The 19,137-nt window shown below is 47.8% G+C and overlaps 1 protein-coding gene across 2 annotated transcripts in view; it reads right to left on the bottom strand.

Moving 5' to 3' along the window:
* The window catches only part of FGD3 (FYVE, RhoGEF and PH domain containing 3), a 66,010-nt gene extending 49,420 nt beyond the window's left edge, over positions 1-16,590 (bottom strand). The window contains exon 1 of one of the 2 annotated variants that reach the window (XM_074330170.1): positions 16,568-16,590. The gene's annotated coding sequence lies outside the window, so the exon portion shown is untranslated. The remainder of the gene's footprint in view (positions 1-16,567) is intronic. The other variant, XM_074330174.1, reaches the window with a different exon arrangement.
* Positions 16,591-19,137: the final 2,547 nt, after the last annotated feature.

The raw sequence follows: 19,137 nt of genomic DNA, 5'->3' as shown, positions 1-19,137 counted from the left end.
CATAACTATCAGAATGGCTAAAATAAAAAATAGCGACACCACCAAATGCCAGTGAGAATGTGTTGAAACTGGGTCACTCAAACGCTACCGTGGGAATGAATGCAAAACGGGACAGCGCTCTGGGAAACTGTTTAGCAGATTCTGTTACAAGGAAACGTGCAACCAGCCTACGATACAGTGGTTGCACTCAGGACATTTGTCCCAGAGAAATGAAGGTTTGTGTTCACACAGAAACCTGAACATGATTGTTCAGAGCAGCTTTATTCTTAATAGCTTCAAACTGCAAACAACCCAGACGTTCTTCACGGGCCGTTCTTCACACAGATGCCGCTCAGCAGCAAAGGAGGAACAGACACCCGACGCAGCGAGAAACCTTCAGAGGGATCCGAGTGGAAAGGTCCCACACTGTGTGACTCCACTTCAGAGCACTCTTGAAATGACAGAAGTGTGGGAAAACGGAGAACAGATCACTGGGTGTCAGGGGAGGAGGGATTTAGGGGTAGCTATTAAAGGGCATCAGGGAGTGGGTGCCAGAGTGGTTCTGGAGATGGGCTGTGTCGGTGTCGACATCCTGGCTGTGGCCTGGCGCTCTGCAGATCTACAGAGATCACCATCGGGGAGGCTGGGTACAGGGCACTAGGGATCTCTGCACTATTTCTTACACCTGCAGTTATTTCTAAATCAGAAGTTTAACTTTTTAAAACAGGACTAATGGAGTCCCTTGGCTCTTAGGAGAAACAATGAGTTATCAAGCGAAACACAGCAATTCCTGGAATCCTTAGCATTAGCAGAGATGGAAATGGCTGAACCCAAGGCCCTCTGAGCCCTGTCCCGCGCCCCCCACCCCGGTACCTCTACATTCCCTGCCTCACACAGGCCAGGCCCTCAGGTCTGTGCCCTCTGCCCGATCCACCCCCATCCAGTTCAAGGGTGCCCCACTGGCCACCCCTGCCCTCCAGGCATCCAGCTCCATCACGTCCTCCTACAGACATTTAGACCTGGTGTCAGTCATTCTCCAGCCACACTGTGAGTCCCCACAAATGGAAAGCGAATGAGGTGCCACCCCAAAGCAACCCTCTGTTTCCCCATTTCCAGAAGAGGAAACTGTGGTTCAGAAGGTGAGGTAACTGACAAGACCACATTGCTCGGAGCCCAGCAGAGGGTGCAGCCAGGAGAACTGACCACTAGGAACGGCGAGGTGCAGGGGATCTCGGAGGCTCAAGAGTGAGTGATAGTCCTGGAAGTAAGAGCCACACTCCTGACAAGGAAACTGAGGGTCAGAGATGCCAGATGCCTTCATTCATTCATTCATTCAACAACATTTTGCTGAGCAGCCACAGAGCAGGCTCTGAGAGCCACTCCCGAAGAGGGAGGCAGCACTCGGGGCTGCCAGCTCCTTTGGGGCAAGTCATCCCTGCGCCCACTCACTTGTAAGGGTCACGGCTGGTCACAGGAGCCACATGGGCACTGGGGGCACCCTTCAGACCCCAAGGAAGGGACAAATTCCAGCACTGTCATACTCCTCTCACCGTACATGTGAGAGCCACAGAAGTGCCACACTAGCTTGGGTGGGGGCCTGGGGTGGGGAATCCAACAGGCTCTAGATAGGGGTCACTTTTGTTGACTTTCAGGCTCTAAAACAAATCCTATCAAACATTCCATTTAACAGTGGACAAGACCCAGGAAAGGAAAAGGGAAGTCTGCAGAGGTGCACAAACCACTGACCTCGCTGGCTCTGGGTGGTGAGTGTCCATGAATTTTCATTTTCCTCTCCATGATTCTTGGTCATGTATAAATTTCTACAAAGAACATTTATTATTTTTATAATCAGGAGAAAAGCCAATCTATTTGAAAATAAGAGAATAAAAGCTTTTCTGTTGCTCATTTGAGATTCCAGTCCTCTAGCAATTGTAATCAGAGCCAGCTGTCTCTATGTTTGTTTATGTATGGAAGTTGTATTAATAATTTCTACTTAGCTGTCCTAAATCTCTCTGAGAAAATAATGTGGTCAAGATACCAAAAAAGAAGGGACATTAAGTGTAATTTTGCTTTCTGAAAACACACTTTTGCAAAAAGTTTCCTACGTTGATTTAAACTGAAACTGCATTATATTCAGAGACAGAAAATATTTTCTAAATGTGGACACTGCCTTGAACTTCACCCGTCTGCACCATTTGTCAGGCAGCTAAAAGGTTGGACAAGGCTAGGACCTGGAGCCCAAGAGGCTACAGCAACCAGGTGACCATGGGAGAGCCCTTCACCCCAACACCAGGCTCCAAGGCGCTCCCCGGGAAATGGCATGTCAGATGCCAAGGTGTGAGCAGTGAGGGGCTGATTAATCATCACTCACTTTACTCCCTTCTTCTTAAAAAAGAATCACTTAAAAAATATTTGACACACACACAAAAAAAAAAATATTTGACACTTTAGTCATCTCAGCCAAAAGGAGAGTTTGGCTTTGCACTGCAAAAGCAATTGCACCTCAAACCCTCCAAAGTGTCATTTGAGAGCTTTCCAGACAGGACAGGATAATTACAGAGGCCCTGGCATGGGCTGGGAAGACATTTGAGGGGCAAAGGAGGGGGAGGGGAGGGAGGATGGAGGAGGAGGGATGGAGGGAGGAAACTGAGTGTCCAAGGTACACACACCCAACGTTAACAGTGTTGAGGAGGAGTGGCTTGGGGTTCCAGCTTGATTTACAACATTTTGGTATTTACAGTGCTGTGCATATACATTCTTTGCCTAACAGAATACACATAGATGGGCTGCCAGCAGTGCTTGGACGCCAAGGGACATTCTCACAAGGCAACAGCTGTCTCAGGAAACTGTTCCCCCTCTCCCCCCACCCCGGCCAATTATTTCTTAACCAGTATTGTTTGTTTTGCAGACAAAATTTTTAGAACTTTGCTTAAGACAAAGGATCATGGGGAAGACCAGAGGACCAGATGCCCCCTTTGCCACTGAAGATCTTAGACTCTGAAATGGCATGTGTCCCAGGCCCCACATGTGGGGGTCAAGGGAAGGCAGGGCCCTGTCTGCAGCAGCACCTGGCATTAGCAGGCGGCCCCCTCTTCAGTTTCCTGCACACCCTGAACAGGATGCACACAAGAGGGCACAGACTAGGCCCCCACCCACACCAGGGGTTATGACCAGTCATCCAGGACAAGAAGGCAACAGCCACATTGTGGGGGCAGAGCCCCAGAAAGTAGTTTCCAGGCTCTCGGCCTCACGTGGAGGAGTGCTGGCTCGGGTAGTAGATGGCCGTCAGCTGTGGCTGATTGGCCGTCAGCTGTAGCCAGTTAGCCAATTAGCCGCCAATATAACTGCTGCGGCTACGGAGGAAAGAGAGAAAGAATGGGGGCTAGCAAGAAGACGGCGGCTGGGCTGGCAAGTGTGGATGGCGGTTTGCGGACAGTGTGGATTCAGCCTCCAGTGAGAGTATAGTGCTGCCAGAGAGAATATAGTGGTATGACTCCCCCATCTATGGCTCCGTGGGTGTTCCTTTTTGGCCTCACCATATCCTGCGTTCTTATGTGGGGAGCGGGAGTAGAGACACCACAGGCCTGCCTGCACGACAAATGGCGCAGCGAGCAGGGTCTCCCGCATGACAAATGGCGCAGCGAGCAGGGTGCCCCACATGACACACATTCCCCTGTAAGATGCCGCATGTTACAATTTGGAGAAGCAACACAGGCTGCTGAGAAGTTGAAGCCTGCTGACCAGGATGCTCCAGGCCTACATCTCAGAAACCCGTGGTTTCATCCAGTTTGCAACCACAACAGAAGCCATGTGGGATCCTTGGGACATTCAAGGCCTGAGAACACAGGACTGGACAGAAATAACCCCACATCTGCATGAGATGGCAGTTCATATTAGTATGTTACCATCTGAGTGAGAGATGCGTTCAACAAAAAGTTCTAGCCTCATCCAGCTTTGTCCAGGCGGAGTATTCTGAGATGTGAAATTATGTATCTGGAGAAGACAGGCCAGGAATGACTAGAAATTAATTAGTGGAAAACAGTAAGGTCTTTGTCATTTACCCATTCAAGCAACTAGCACTAGAAACTTTCCATTTTAAAAGCTCCAGCTGGATCTCCAGAAAGCCAAATGGAATTCTGCCTAAACTCACTTGACATGGTGTGGGGACAGAGCCAGGAGTGCAGTTTCCAGGCTCTCAGCCTCACGTAGAAAGGTACTGGCTCAGGTAGTAAATGGCCATCAACTGTGATTGGATGGCCATCAGCTGTGGCTAGTTGGCCGTCAGCTGTAACCAGTGGGCCATTGGCCACTAATATAACTGCTGTGGCTACGCTAGCAGCCAATGGGGGCTAGCTAGGGCAGAGTGTGGATTGCAGATTGCAGAGAGGCAGATTGCAGTTAGCAAGTGAGGTTGGTTGGCAGAGAAGCAGACGGCGGATTGCGGTTCATGTGACTCCTGCTTCCTGTGTCTCCAACCCAGCCGCCAGTGAGACTATAGTGGTATGACTCCCTATCTATGGCTCCGTGGGTGTTCCTTTTTGGCCTCACCATATCCTGCATTCTTATGTGGGGAGTGGGACCAGAGACCCCGCATGACACCCTGCATGGCAAATGGTGCAGAAAGCAGGTTAGGGTGCCGGCCAAAGCTCCCAGAAGGGCGGTGGAGCAGTTTGTGCATATGAACACTCAGTCTCAGGAAGACCAGGAGGAGCAGCTGCCGGAGAGCTGGAACCCCATGGAGGGGAGGGAAGACGTGGACGGTTCCCCAACCAGCATAGGACGGAGAAAGCGAAGGTCGTTGTGGCCCTGTGGGCTGTGAAGTGCTTGCTGAGGCCCTCACCCCCAGGTTGGGGAGGACTTGGAGCCCTCACCCTCGCAAGGCTGAAATTGGCCTGCATGGGAGCCCCACCCAAGAGACACCAAAACAACACACCCAGAGGCCAGCTTCAGACCACACCAGTGCACTACCTGGTTAGCCCCAGAAGTGGCACACCCAAAGGGGGGTCTCAACAGGCACAAGAGCCTGTAGGGGCGAAGCCTCTTCTGAGGGAGGGGTCAGCCCCCACACAGCAGCTCATACACTGTGGGTGTAGCCAATCCTCACAGTTAGTCAGCCTGGGAGTCAATCCCATCCCCTGATGCACCAAAAGTGGTCAAGGCTCAGCTACAACAGGAGAACACACAGAACAGACAAGGGACACTCTTGGAACACACGTACAGGAGATTAGGGAGATTGCACAATTCGACTACACAGTACACATACTACATAAGGCCACCCAGCAAAGACTGAGAGACACAGGAGATATACCTAATAAATAGAAGCAAACACAGAGGCAGCCAAAATGAGGAAACAAAAAAACATGTTCTAGGGGCCGGCCCGGTGGCTCAGGTGGTTGGAGCTCCGTGTTCCTAACTCCGAAGGCTGCCGGTTCGATTCCCACATGGGCCAGTGGGCTTTCAACCACAAGGTTACCGGTTCAACTCCTCGAGTCCCGCAAGGGATGGTGGGCAGTGCCCCCTGCAACTAAGATTGAACATGGCACATTGAGCTGAGCTGCCGCTGAGTTCCCGGATGGCTCAGTTGGTTGGAATGCGTCCTCTCAACCACAAGCTTGCTGGTTCGACTCCTGCAAGGGATGGTGGGCTGCGCCCCCTGCAACTAGCAACGGCAACTGGACCTGGAGCTGAGCTGCACCCTCCACAACTAAGATTGAAAGGACAACAACTTGACTTGGAAAAAAGTCCTGGAAGTACAGACTGTTCCCCAATAAAGTCCTGTTCCCCTTCCCCAATAAAAAACAAAACAAAACAAAACATGTTCCAAATAAAAGAACAGGAGAAACCTCCAGAAATAGAACTAAATGAAATGGAGGCAACCAACCTACCACAGGCAGAGTTTAAAAACACTAAGTGTAAGAATTCTTAAGGAACTTAGTGAGATTTTCAATGAAGCATAAAGAAGGACCTAAATATCATAAAAAAGAATCAGTCAGAAATAAAAAATACAATAACTGAAATGAAGAATACACTAAAAGGAATCACCAGCAATTAGATGAAGCAGAGAATCGAATCAGGGATTTAGAAGACAAGGTAGCAGAATACACCCAACTGAAACAACAGCAACAAAAAAGGATAAAAAAAACAATGAAGATGGTTTAATGGACCTATGAGGCAACATAAAGTATAACAACATTTGCATCATGGGAGTACTGGAAGGAGAAGAGCGGGAGCAAGGGCTCAGGAACCTATGTGAAGAAACAATGACCAAAAACTTCCCTAACCTGGTGAAGGAAATAGACATACAAGCCCAGGATGTGCAGGGTCCCAAATAAGATGATCCCAAAGAGGCCAACACCAAGACATGTTATAATTAAAATGGCAACGGTTAAAGACAGAGAGAGAATCCTAAAAGCAGCAAGAGAAAGACAACTAGTTACTTACAAGGGAGCTCCCATAAGACTATCAGCTGATTTCTCTATAGAAACTTTGCAGGCCAGCAGGAATTGGCAGGAAATATTCAAAGTGATGAAAAACAGGACCTACAACCAAGACTAATCTACCCAGCAAGGCTATCATTTAGAGTTGAAGGACAGATAAGGAGCATATCAGATGAGAAAAAGCTAAAGGAATTCATTAACACCAAGTCAGTATTACAGGAAATGTTAAAAGGACTTCTTTAAGCAGAAGAAAGGAGAAAACAAACAAGGAAACTAACGAAGATTAAAAATATGAATAATAAAATGGCAATACTATGTACCTATCAATAATCATTTGAAATATAAATAGATCAAGCACTCCAATTAAAAGACATAGGGATCTACAAGAGACCCACCTCAGATCAAAAGACACACACAGACTGGAAGGGATTGGAAAAGATATTTCATGAAAATGGAAACAAGAAAAAAGCTAGGGTAGCCATACTTACATTGGACAAAATAGACTTTAAAATGAAGGCTATAGTAAGAGACAAAGAAGGACATTACATAATGAAAGGGATCAATCCAACAAGAGGACATAACCCTAGTAAACATCTATGCACCCAGCATAGGAGCACCTAAATATATAAAACAGATATCGACTGACATAAAGACTGAGATCAACAGTAACACAATCATAAAACACCACTGACATCAATGGACAGATCCTGCAGACAGAAATACAACACAGAAACAGCGGCCTTAAATGACACACTAGACCAAATGGATTAAATTGATATTTTTAGAGAATTTCACTCCAAAGCAACAAAATATACATTCTTTTCAAGTGGAACATTTTCCAAAATAGACCACATGTTGGGTCATGAAACAAGTCTCAGAAATTTGAAATCATATCAAGCATCTTCTCTGACCACAGTGCTATGAAACTAGAAATCAATTACAAGAAAAAACCCCTGGAAAACACAAACACATGGAGACTAAATAACATGCTACTAAATAATGAATGGGTCAACAATGAGATCAAGGAAGAAATCAAAAGATACCTTGAGACAAATGAAAATGAAACCCTCATGCATTGTTGGTGGGATTGCAAACTGGTACAGCCACTATGGAAAACAGCATGGAGTTTCCTCAAAAAACTGAAAGTAGAACTACCCTATGATCCAGCATTTCCACTCCTGGGTATTTATCCAAACAAATCCAAAACACTAATTCGAAAAATATATGCACCCCTATATTTGTTGCAGCACTAGTCATAATAGCCAAGATATGGAAACAACTGAAATATCCATCCATAGACAACCAGATAAAGAAACTGTGGTACATTTATACAATGGAGTATTACTCTTCCATAAAAAAAGAATGAAACCTTACCATTTGCAACAAAATGGATGGACCTAGAGGGTATTATGCTAAATGAAGTAAGCCAGGCAGAGAAAGAGAGATACTATATGATCTCGCTTTTATGTGGAGTCTAAAGAACAGAATAAATGAACAAACGAAACAGAAATAGACTCAGAGATACAGAGAAAAAACTGATGGATGCTAGGTGGGAGGGGGGTTGGGGAATGGGTGAGAAAGGTGAAGGGATTAGAAAGTACCAATTGGTAGTCACATGGATGTGAAATACATTATGGGGAATATAATCAATAATGTTGTAAAGATCATGTAGGGTGCCAGATGGGCACTGGACTTATCAGGGCGATCATTTTATAGATTGTGTAGATGCCTGACTACCCCTGCGCTATACATGTGAAACTAACATAAAATAATATTGAATGTCAACTATAAATATATATATATATATATATATATATATATATATATACACACACATATATACACATATATATGTATATATATATATATAGTCACAGGATACAAAGTCCAGAATAGGCAAATAGTCAATGGCATTGTAATAGATAGCTGTACAATGTCAGAGGGGTAGTAGACTGGGTGGGGTTATCACTTTGTGAGGGGTGTAACTGTCTAATCATTATGTTGCTTTGTACACCTGAAACTAACAAATAAAATAAAATATAATAAAATAAAACAAAAAGACAGGGAAGATGGGTAAAGGTGGGAAAATCCAATAATAAACCAGGTCCTGTCATAGGTCCAACAGCATACATTTGTTCTATAAATATCCTGGGCAATTCTGTTCAAGAGCTGGGACGTCAGGAACCCCATGGGAAACCCGGCCCTGCTGTCAGCCTCTATGCTGGCGTTGGTGGGGTGGGTGGACCCTCCTCCTCAAGTCACATAGCAGACTCACCCCAGCCCCATCGCCCTGAAGAACAAGCAGGGTAACGCCCACCCAGGATTTCAACACCACATGAAATGTGGGGAATGTCTCCCCCTTTCAAATATCAGCCTACTCATCACTGTCTCTTGAAGAGAAAAACCAGGAAATAAGCAGACAGAGCCAGGGTTCACCATTGCCACTCCTGCCCAGTCCCGCCTGCTGGAGGGACTGCAGAGAGTCACCAAGGACCTGGACGCAGCACCGGACTTATTGCCGTGCTGAGTGGTGCTGTGGGTAGTCAGTGCAGGGGGAGGCCAGCGGGGCCCCACCAGCTTGGGACTGGTCTGGGGTGGCCCTGCCTCCCTGTTCTGGTCCTCAAGGGGCCTTCAGAGGAGTCCACAGGCAGCCCCTTTCCTTCTCTGTCTGGTAGCTGCACAGAGACAAGAGCCCTGACAACTCATGCCTGCTCCAGAGCCAGCAGGAGGGTTAGAGGAAAGCAGCCCAGGGATGCCCACTGTTGCCATGGCAGTGTGGGGCTGGGAAGTGCCCTGGGTTGGAGGTCCCTCCAGGCCCAAGCTGCAGAGGGCCCTGGCACGCTTGGAGGGTGTTACTCACTGTTCTAAATATCTCTGCCACCCATCCTCCCTCTTGCAGACTTTTTAGAAGGTCCTGAGATAGCGGGCATTTTAAATACTCCATCACCACAGTGAACCCCCTTCTGTGGTGTGTGGATGTTTACTACATGGCTAGGGCGGCGTTTGGGAATACGCATCTGCTTAAAGAGGTCTTTGTTTGACGTGTGCGTGCGTAGGGGCGGGGCAGAGGGCGGTGTGTGTGTGTATGATGGAGAGTATGTGTGTGTTACACAACCTTCCTCACACTCAAGTTCACTTCCGCACTCACAATTCACCCTCACTCTCATCTGCACCCCTCAATTTCAAGGATGCTAACCGACCCTCACATGCCTGAGGCACATCCGCTCCCGCAGACCCTGTGCTGAGAACTTGACATGGACTTTCCTGTTTAATCTTCCCTGCACACCTGTAAGGTGAGTGCTGCATTTTCAGCCCAGGGAGCCAAAGCACAGAGTTGATAATTGTCCAACCAGGTCATTCCCTCTGCAAATGAAGAGCCTGAACGGCACGCCACATAACACATTGTAAGTGCTGTGGTTACAGCCCTGCACAGGCAGCTCTGGTACCAGCCCAGGCCAGCTGGCTGCTCTGCAAATATGAGCACAGAGCTTCAGCTTCCGAAGGTTCCCGACTGCAGACTCTGAGCATCTGTCACTCTAATGCCACCCATCTCAGTCCAAGTCTTTGCAGTTCCTCAGGGAAGGCCTACAAACGTCCCAGAAGTCCCCTTGCAAGAGTCTGAAATTTGGAAATGCTCATTTCTCACTGTGTATTTATGTATGTACATTTCTGGTAGCATGGAAACACCTTGCAAAGAGGGTGCACTAGTATGCATTATTACAATATTACAATTTACAATATAAAGTAAATGCTACAAGGAGAAACATTTTAAGGGAAAAAGATACCCTGCTTGCAGGGGAAACCCCGCATTCACATCTCAGCGCCCCCTCCCTGGCTGACTGGCTCCATCTCCTTGTCTGTGAAGTGCACATCTTGCTCCTGGGCCCTCCATGTGGCTGGAGGGTTCTGTGGGTGCCACTGCATGTGTCCCAGTGCGGGCCTAGCTCATGGCAACTGCCCCGCAAATGCCACCTGGTGCTGGGACAGCACTCCAGTGTTTACATGTGCTTTTTATTTTCCAATCGCACCTACCATATGCTGCGTTAGAACACGGTTCTCTCACCCTACAACATACTGCAAACTTTCCCTTGTTGGAAAATATTCTCCCATAGCAGTGGAGAACATTTACTTATGTTCTCTCTGCCCTAGCCAGCGCTGGGCCCACGGGCTGAGTGAGGGGAGGTCACAGAGATGTCTCTCCTGATGCCTCTCCACCATCTTCCCCTTCAGCCCAATGGCAGGTAGAAATGGGCAGAAACCAGCAATCAAGCGATTTCTCCTTCTCCAAAGGGTACCTCTCTCTTCCCCAGCGCTGAACCTCAGACCCCACCCAATCCTACTGCAGTCGCAACACCGCAACCAGTAACCCATTTTACATGCTCACATGAATGGAGAAATTACTCTGAAGCCAGGATACCACTTGTTGCCCAGAATACGTGGACCTAAAACCCTCCAGATCTTGTGGTTCTTCACACGCCCACAGACTACGTCTGTCAGGTTGGGCCCCCTGTGGGCCTGTGTTTCGGGTGTGTTCTCAGGTCCCTGTTGGGTAGGGACAGGCTTTGTGGCAGGTGGCCTGCACCACAATCCCACGGCACCTGTGACCCAGAGTGCCGGTCTTATAGGGTTGCTGTCACAGTCACTGAGAGACACCCACGCACATGCATGCCTACATAGAGACTAACACGTGTGCAGTGTCAGGGATGGGAGGTGCCACCAGGGGAGGCCCTAGGTGCCCGGAAATTGTCATGCTTCTCATCCTACCCCCTGCAGACAGCTCCAGGCTCAAGGCTCCCAATGTCCCCATTGAACCTTTATATGCTTGGAGAATTTGCAAATAAAACAGGCTTGTTGTTTGGGTGAATACCGTGTGTCACTAAGTGTGCACTTGTTCCCAAAGCACTGATGTGCGAGTTATGTGCCGCCCTTAAAATAATGAGGAAAGTGCTGTAGCACCATGGCACATACAGTGGGCAATGGCACTCAGAGGGGCCGGGATTACGGCCCTGTGAAGTGACGTCCACAGAGGAGGAGGCGACAGCACACACTGCATGCTGGCTATAGGCAAATATTCTGTTGTCTCGTGCTGTTGTGATGAACAATGTGTAATCAACAAAAACCCAAAAAGATGGGAATTTCCTGTTTTCTAAGCACTCCTTAGGTTTCATGTACTTTCCGTAGGTGACTTCATTTAATTGTCCAAATGTGGGTCTTTTCACCCAAAATGAACACCCAAATTTCTCTCAGAGAAAGGCAACATTTCTGAATTCAGCCCCAAGTCTTGCTGCAGAAGGTGACCTCTGCTAGGAGTGGCACCACGATCAGGTAACCACTGTCACCAGGTAACTCGGTTTCAGGGGCTCAGAGCCATGGTTGACTTTTGTTGTTGTTCAAAAACTCAGCAAAGAAAATGTGTCTTTATTTGAGGTTCGAGCAGTGTGATTTTTCCTGTGGCATGTACAAAAATGGCAGAAATACTTTAATTCCAAGCATTTACCTGCTGGGTTTAAAAATGCCCGAGTGGCTGCCCCATCAATTTTCCTGGGCCCCCAGGAGCATAAAGGGCACATGGGCCCCACCCCCAGGAAGCTGGACATGCTTTTTTTTCTTTGCGCTGAACATTTGACATTTCACAGAAACACGAACCGGAGATTCCTGCCACCCAGCAGACTAAGCTTCAAACCTCCCGCAGGCCCCCACACGTGGATCTGACCTGGCGGAGAAGGGACAGGTGGCAGCACAGACCCTGCTGTGTTAGTCGGAGGAGCTGGAACAATGCATCCTTCCAATATGAGGGTGTCAGCCCCGCCAGAGCCTATCGCCCAGAAAACAGCAGCCTTCAGATTAAATAAGAACTGTTTACTATGTAGTTCCATACTGAATACATAATGAATACATCATTTTGGTTTATTTTTACGGTGGCTCCAGGCTCTCCGTCCTCAGTGCCTGGTCTCAACACACTCAGCACCAGCGCTGGTGGCCTCTGGGGTCTGCCCACTTGCGTGCCCCTGAGGCTCCCACCCTGCGGGCAGGTGGGTGGGGGCCACATGCATGACCACACACATGTAAGAGTGCACACACATACCTTCTGCACACGTGTGCAACACAAATGCGCATACACACCATAAACACATGAGCTCCCACCCCACATGCCCCAGCACACTCCTCAATCAACCAGTTCCGCCATGACAAACCCAGAATTTTCTAAAGGATGGTAACCAAGGAAATAGGGGACAGGCTTGTGTTAGGCATGGAAGGCAGCTAGCTGTGAGCCAAACCAATACAGAAAACCTCACCTGGGAGGGACTACGATCTCCCGAAAAGCAGTAGGACAGACACATCCTATGACATCTGACCCTGACAGGCTGAAGCAGAGCCAGTCTCCCGGCCTGGCTGTGGAGGCCAGCGCCTGGATCCCCGCCTGTCTTGGGTTGGTCAAAGCTGTCAGTCCCTGGTGGGCAGGATCTGGTGCAGCCCCTTTCCCTCCCAGGAAGACCCAGGCCCAACTGCTCCACCAGTCAGCCTGGGGACACCAGGGTTGTTGAGTGAGAAGCCCTACCCCCTGGTGCCTTCAGGAGTGCCCCATACCCAGCGAGGACTCCTTTGCCTGCCCTCCAGTCCCTCTGGTGACAGCAGCCCCACAGCGGTGCTGAGATTGAGGGTGTGTCAGGATAGATGGAGGTGGCACCACGGCCAGGTGAGGGAAGCCCGTTGTTTGCCAAGGCCTCATCTATAACACGGGAAAGATGCTTCCCTGACACCCCGGGCTGTCTAGAAAGTGCCTCCATGGGAACGACACACGGACTCCACCAGACTCTGTGAGGTTCAGATCTGTGCAGCCCCAGGCCCTTCCCACCCAGTGCCCTGCTCCATGGCACCAGCAGTCCAGATCTCTGTATTCTCATTACCCTCTGTGCCACATAAACACATGAGCACAGAGTGAGCCCCAGGCTGGGGTGCCCTCCCACCACTGCTAACACATCTTCACCATGAACTTAAATGATGGCACATGCAACTCCTGCCGCATCAGTGCTCTGGGAACACGATCATCTCTTGTCCCCGGAGAATACCTCCCGAGACCCCAGTGAATGCCTGGAACCATGGATAGTACTAAACTTTCACCTTGTCACTTAAAGGAAGCACTGTAATTGCCTTTCTTTGGCACATCCCAATTGCCACCAGGTTCTTGCAGTTTTGGGGCCATCATTAACTAAAATAAGGGTGACTTGAATACAAGCACTGTGACACTTTAACAGTCCATCTGATAACCAAGGTAGGTGGCTAATGGACGGGAACCATCTATCGTGTGGATGCACTGGACAAAGGGAAGAGTCAGCTTCCTACAGGACAGAGTGGGACAGCTCAAGATTTCATCACAATACTCAGAATGGCGATTGATTTAAAATTTATGAATTCTTTACTTCTGGAACTTTCCATTTAACATTCTCAGACCTCAGTTGACCCTGGGTAACTGAACTGTGGAAAATGAAAGCACAGCTAAGGGGAAACTACTTTATGGTGTTTAAAAACCATGCCAACTCTTCCTTGGAAAGTGGCATAGTCCAAATTTTGATTTTAGTCACTTTCTTCCTCCACTCAGTCAAGCGGAGCATCACCAGACACGAAGCCCAGTCAAACCCCACTCTGATGTTACCAAGCTTCAGATTCCCTCGGCACAGTAAGAAGACAGGCGACCTCAACCTGAGGTAGCTGATCCCACCCAACCTCCAGCCCCAGCCTTTCACCTCTGCCCCCAACCTACCCCAGCCCACAGTGGATCCCCTGACTATACCCTCCTGACCCTATAAACCCCGGGATCACAACCACCTGGTCCTCAGAGACCCCTAACAACACCCCCCTTGTCCTAGGAGACCCCTGACCACCCCACCTGGTCCTCAGAGACCCCCTGACCACACTCTCCTGCACCCTAGAGACCCTTGGTTGATTCCACGGCTCAATCAGGGAAAATACAAGATGAGCCTGAAGTATCTTGTTGTGCCAGAAAGTCAGGAAAGCCCCTACCTCCAAAAGGATGGGGCTTCTCAAAAGAACACCAGACCTGACCTGGAGGAAATCCTACTTGGCAAAGCTGGAATCATTTTATCAACAAAATAAATGACGGTATCAGATTTTAACCTGTACAATCAAATAGATGTTCATGAGTCCATGCTGATATTAATAACTGAGAAGTTAGTAATGCAGGATAAGACACAGTTCATCCTTGCAGAATTCTAAGTAACAAATGGTGATGGAAAGAGAAACATGGAGAATCACACTCAGGCAAACACCAGGGCCAAAGGCTATAGACAAGACGTCCCAATGGAGGCAAAAGGCACAGGTGAAAATCCGAGGAGAAACAGGATTTACGTAGCAACCCCCAAGATTCTTATCAACTAGGATGGAAAAGGGAGGATCACTACAGTAGAGAAACTTAACCAGCCTAACCATGTGGTCAAGCTAACATCACCAGGGATACACCAACGTCACACATGCCCTGACCTGACACATGGAGAAGGACGCTTCACTTCTGTAGTATTCCTGCCCAAATGCATAACCTCATTGCAGTCATTAGCAAACAGGGAAGTAGCCCCAACTGAAGGCATGTTTTGAAAACAGCAGCCAGTCCTCTAATCCAGATCAGGAAAGACAAAGAAAAATCCCAGCATTGTAACAAAGTGGGGAATATTCAGGGGAAATAACTAAATGCAGTGTGGGGTCCTGGAACAGAAAAAGACATGAGTGAGCAGTTTGGCAAGATTCGGACAAGGTTAGGAGTTTCGTTAATAAGCTTGTATAATACTAAGGAAAATATGCTTGTTTTGCTACTGGACTAGGGTTATTAAGAGTTTCTATGCGGGGGGAGCTGAGAGAGAAGTACATGGGAACGCTGCACTAGTTCCACAACTTTTTTATAACTCTAAAATTAGTTCAAAAAAAATAAAAAACTTCAGTGGTTCCACAGCCCCAGGATGAAGCTCAAGCAGTGCGTCTTGGCCTTCTAGGCTCGTCAGCGGGGCTCCTGCCTGCCCTGGAGCCCAGAAACGCACTTTCTCTTTCCTAGCAGCAGAGCATTTCATTCCACCTGAGGAGGAAAGCTATGCTGGTTGAAGTGAGGTGGAGGGCCACACCTCACCTCTCTGATCCCTCACCTCCAGCTCAGAGACCTGTCCTCAGTGATACCCCCTCCCACGCCCACCACACACACTGGGCAAGACTCCTTGTTTTTTAACCCCAGGGCACCAGGCTGGCACTCTCAGCAGTGACCACCTCTACTTCACTGTTCTTTGTACCCACATCTCATCTAGGGAGGCAGCAGGATGGAGTAATTAGGGGCTCTGTGTCCTTGTGTGGGGCAGAACCCCAAAAAGCAGTTTCCAGGCTCTCAGCCTCACATAGACAAGTGCTGGCTCAGGTAGTAAATGGCTATCAACTGTGATTGGATGGCCATCAGCTGTGGCTAGTTGGCCGTCAGCTGTAACCAGTGAGCCATTGGCCACTAATATAACTGCTGTGGCTACGCTAGCAGGAAGAGAGAGGAAAAGAATGGGGGCTAGCAAGAAGATGGCGGCTGGGCTGGCAAGCGCGGATGGCGGTTTGAGGACAGTGTGGATCCAGCCTCCAGTGAGAGTATAGTGCCGCCAGAGAGAATATAGTGGTATGACTCCCCTACCTATGGCTCCGTGGGTGTTCCTTTTTGGCCTCACCATATCCTGCATTGTTGTGTGGAGAGCGGGACCAGAGACCCCGCAGGCCTCCCTGCACGACAAATGGCGCAGCAAGCAGGGTCTCCCGCACGACACCTTGGCAAGTTAATCACCCTCTCTGAACCTCTGTTTCCTCATCTATATGATGAAAATAATAAGAGTACCAACCTCTTATAGTTATTGAGAGATTTAAAAGAAGCAACACATGCAAAGGTTTAGCACAGAGCCTCTTATCAGTACCACTGTGAGAAGTCCCCATGGGGCTGGTTACCCTGTGACTGTGGGCAGCCCCCAGTATGGAGTCTCCCCAGACCACCATCAACCCCTCCAAACCTGGAACTGAATTTAAACAGACTGCAGCACATCCCAAGCATCCTGGAGCAAATATGGGGTTCCACCTCACTCCTGACTCTTCTCAGTCACACTCAGATGGGTCAAGGAACGAACCTGAAATGAAAATACTCCCATTTTCAGTTGTCAGAAATCCAGAAATCCACAGAAGCCGCCCCTTGTGGAGAGCGGACTTCTCTTCTGAGCCTGGCGCCCATTTGCACAGCCTCTGAGGCTTCCTGTGGGGGGAGGTGCCTACACAGCCCTGGCCCAGAACAGGCTCTCAAGAATTTCAGGAATGAATGAACTCAGAACTTTTAAGACATCTCTAGAATCATCTAACTCATACACACCCTCTCTTAACTTCATTCCTTTTCAATTATTTAAAATATATTTTTAAAACAATACCCAAGGCAGGAAAGATTGGCGAAATAGGGTCACTTGTGACCACAGCAGCCAGCCTACTGGCCTGGCTTGCCAATGTGTGCCAAGGGCAGAGCATCCCTGCCTGTAGGCCGGGCACTCCGACCCTGTACCCCCAAGATTTTTCAGGGTATCAACAGCAGCAGAGCTCCCCACTGCAGCCCCCTCTATAATAGAAAAGACATCTGAATGGATGTCTCACCACCCAGTGACCAGGGCATACAGAAGGGTAATGCAACTGTAAGTTATGAAAATCATGGCAGTCTGCACAAAGTGTTTAGATTTCCTGTAGAATGGAAAAAAATCCAAATGTAAAACAGCAGTTCCATAGCATGTTTATTTTGAAAATCTCTGGTGGCATCAAAGTCTGGAATAATGAATATCCGCTCCCCCCCACATACATAATTTTTCTTCAGAATCTATGCTGCATCATCTTTTTTTACCAACTGTGAGGAAAACTTATGAAAAAATGTAGAAAACTGTTATCAACAAAAAGAAAACAATCTCTAAATTTAAGCAGAGTTTTGTCTGGACCTGAGGACTAGCCGGAGACAGCGCTTCAAGAAGTCTTGAAACAGTGCTCCAACTTCAGGAAAGTGAGAGGCACTTATACAGGCAGAGAAGCCAACAAAGGTACGTTTGGTATGTTAGAAGTTACAATTAGGGTACATACACTTCAATGATGTACAGTTTTACATCAAACGAAAGGGATGCATAGAAAAGACAAGGTTGAGTTGCTGCGCCCCCTGGCGTCAGGGAGATGAGTAGGGTCCAGAAACATTCCAATTATGGTGTTTTGCCATGTAGAATGCGTTCCTGTGTATAGTGCGCACCCATGTTTTTGGCCCAAACCCTCAGGGAAAATAATTTTTCGTTTTAATTTTTTAATTCAAATTTTTTTATCTGTTTACATTTAGGTACTTTTTTGTATTATGAAGGAATTTTAGCATTTATTTTTTAACATGTGATGATACAAGAAATTTTATGTAACAAATAATTACAAAACACAAGAACAGGTACAAGGAATTTTATATACTGGTAACAAATTTACGATATTTACGCATCACAGAAGGCCAAGAACTCTTCATCTTTGCAAGTTCGTCGTAAATTCAACAAAACCGATTATCGTATTCCAGGGTATTATTTTGCATACAGATATTGTCACTGATTTCCAGAGTTACACTTTTAACTCATAAAAATAAATGAAAGAATTAAAAACATTTATATAGATACGGAATTAGTACTACCCATGTATAATGCACATCCTTATTTTTCCCTCACAAATTTGGGCCCAAAAATGTGCATTTTACATGGCAAAATACGGTACTTGGAAATTCTTTAAGGTGAATCTTTATCAGGGTGCAGAAAGAACAGGCACTGTTTCTTGTAATCACTTACCTTCAGTGTTGAAACTTTGTAGGGTGTGTGGTGACTGACCCCCTTGGTTTGCCTTTAAGGATTTTTAGTTAGGAGGCTCATTGTCCTTCCTTGGTTACTGATTTAGTCAGATAAGCTTATGCATCCTTTCCTTTCCTCGCTGTGAAAAACGGTGAAAGTAGGAGACAACCGATAATACTGCAAATCATTCCTCTCCATAGGAATGCACACGAAGGGTGTGGGTGGAAGGCAGCTGGTTCCTGTGGTCGGACACTTCGCACTGATGGGTCATTGGCCGGGCATCCATACTGCCTGAACACCTGCTGCTGAACCAATTCTGTTGGGAAATTTGGGGGCAGTGGAGGGTGGAGTGGTGCCTGGATAGGTGTCTTTATGATTCTTGAATCAAATCTTTGGCATGTGCTTGTTTTATACCCGTATGAGTCATGACTTTACTTTTTAAAAAGTGAAAATTTCCTGAACACAGGCTTTATTCAAGTGCCCAGATCCAACACTCAGTTACCACACGGATTCCAAGTGTCAACACACTGGAGAAGACCTGGCTGAGGCTGTTGACTCCAAACAGCACTGTGCGCAGAACCTGCTGCGGAGTCACAGAGCTGAGCACCACGGCTGCTAACCCCAAGCTTCAGAAAGCCCAGGGACCCCTTGCCTTCCCTTCAGAACACCTGTAAATTCTAAGTTGTGGAAATAGTCTGGAAGGGTAAGGGCATTGAAAGTCTGGAGAACAGATCCTACCAAGCCTTGTTTTCTGAAACGGAGATTCAAAAACCCATGGTGCATTAGGAGCAAGAGAAAGAGGGGCTAGCTACTTCCAGGCTTGCTGGGCAGACTCCCTACTACCTGCCTTACCCCTGGCCAGGCAG

This window comes from Rhinolophus sinicus, linkage group LG04, assembly GCF_036562045.2.
Source record: "Rhinolophus sinicus isolate RSC01 linkage group LG04, ASM3656204v1, whole genome shotgun sequence".
Classification (NCBI taxonomy): Eukaryota; Metazoa; Chordata; class Mammalia; order Chiroptera; family Rhinolophidae; genus Rhinolophus; species Rhinolophus sinicus.
Note: the sequence above shows the minus strand (reverse complement) of the source record. Positions and strands in the feature narration are given on the sequence as shown.